Source organism: Balaenoptera physalus (genome assembly GCF_965194825.1).
Source record: "Balaenoptera physalus genome assembly, contig: SUPER_7_unloc_4, whole genome shotgun sequence".
In the NCBI taxonomy this organism is placed as follows: domain Eukaryota; kingdom Metazoa; phylum Chordata; class Mammalia; order Artiodactyla; family Balaenopteridae; genus Balaenoptera; species Balaenoptera physalus.
Window position 1 is genome coordinate 460,932 of NW_028126531.1, and position 1,672 is coordinate 462,603.

Below are 1,672 nucleotides of genomic sequence, written 5' to 3' on the forward strand. Positions count from 1 at the left end.
CAGGGTACCTTTAAATTAAACATTTTTCCTTGATGGGCTGTGTCCATTGCAGTGGGCTCATTGAATTTAGATGAGAAGTGTACCAGAGGAGACAGTATGACTTAAAGGGCATGCATTATATAATAGATATGCTACAAAGTGTATTTCTTTTCATCCCTCAGCAGCTCTAAAAAGAAGATATGGGGATGTCCATTATGAAAGCAAGAGAACTGGTTCCAAAATTTGACTCAAGTTTCCTTACCTAGCCCTTACCCCTTAGGCAATTAATTCAGGTCTGGCTATTCCAAAGTTCATACACATCCACTTTCCACTGCCCATTGGTGCACTACTCTAATAAACAGTCCAATAAATAGGAAAGGGGAGTGGAGAGCTTTGCTTTTCATTATAGGCTGTTTAGATTCTAAAGAAGGTTTTCTGTTTTGTGGGATACTTACTATTTTATCTCTCAGATTTGAATTATAAATGCAGATACCTTATCTTCATTATGAAATTATAGACAGCTTGAGAGCAGAATATGATTCTACTTTATATCTTTTAGAATATCTAGAACTGAGATAATAAATGAACAGACTAGACATAAAAAGGAGAAGGATTTCAAGAAATATGGGTGGGAGTCCGGCCTGCAGGTGTCCAAGCTGCTGCGGCCAGAAGGGAGTGGCCAGAACTGCTTGAATATCTACATTTCAGTTTCTGCACCTATCAAGAGTTTTAATTCATCATGGATAATCTGTCAGCAGAAGAAATTCAGCTGAGGGCTAACCAGGTTACTGATGAGTCTCCGGAAAGTACGAGGAGAATCCTGGGTTTAGACATTGAGTCTCAGGATGCAGGAATCAAGACTATCACTATGCTGGATGAACAAGGGGAACAACTAAAACACACAGAAGAAGGCATGGACCAAATAAACAAAGACATGAGAGAAGCAGAGAAGACTTTAACAGAACTAAACTAGTGCTGTGGCCTTTGTATATGCCCATGTAATTGTATAACAAATGATGCCAGGGAAGATGAAATGGAAGAGAACCTGAATCAAGTGGGAAGTATCCTAGGAAATCTAAAAAACATGGCCCTGGACGTGGGCAATGAGATTGAGGCTCAAAATCGACAAATAGAACGGATCACAGAAAAGGCTAACACCAACAAAGATCGTATTGACAATGCCAATGCCAGAGCAAAGAAACTCATTGACAGCTAAAGCTACTGCTGTACTTCTTTTTAAAAATTTTTATTTATTTATTTATGGCTGTGTTGGGTCTTAGTTTCTGCACGAGGGCTTCCCCTAGTTGTGGCAAGCGGGGGCCACTCTTCATCGCGGTGCGCAGGCCTCTCACCATCGAGGCCTCTCTTGTTGCGGAGCACAGGCTCCAGACGCGCAGGCTCAGTAGTTGTGGCTCACGGGCCCGGTTGCTCCGCGGCACGCGGGATCCTCCCAGACCAGGGCTCGAACCCGTGTCCCCCTGTACTGGCAGGCAGATTCTCAACCACTGCGCTACCAGGGAAGCCCTGTACTTCTTTATCATTTATTCATTTCCCTAGCTCCTCCTTCAAAGTCATTACCTTTCCAGAGTTTGAAATTTTGTTTCCACACTCTTCTAATTGGGAGATGATGTGGAAGAAGATCTAGGAGTAACAGCCCCCTTATTCTTTTATTTTATCTTTTTCCCTTGAGGGT

The 1,672-nt window shown here is 42.5% G+C and overlaps 1 pseudogene across 1 annotated transcript; it reads left to right on the plus strand.

Annotated features, from left to right (window-relative positions):
- Positions 1 to 546: 546 nt before the first annotated feature.
- On the plus strand, positions 547 to 1,434 carry LOC309665295 (synaptosomal-associated protein 23 pseudogene; annotated as a pseudogene). Its single transcript has one exon. The product of its transcript is annotated as a synaptosomal-associated protein 23 pseudogene (transcript).
- Positions 1,435 to 1,672: the final 238 nt, after the last annotated feature.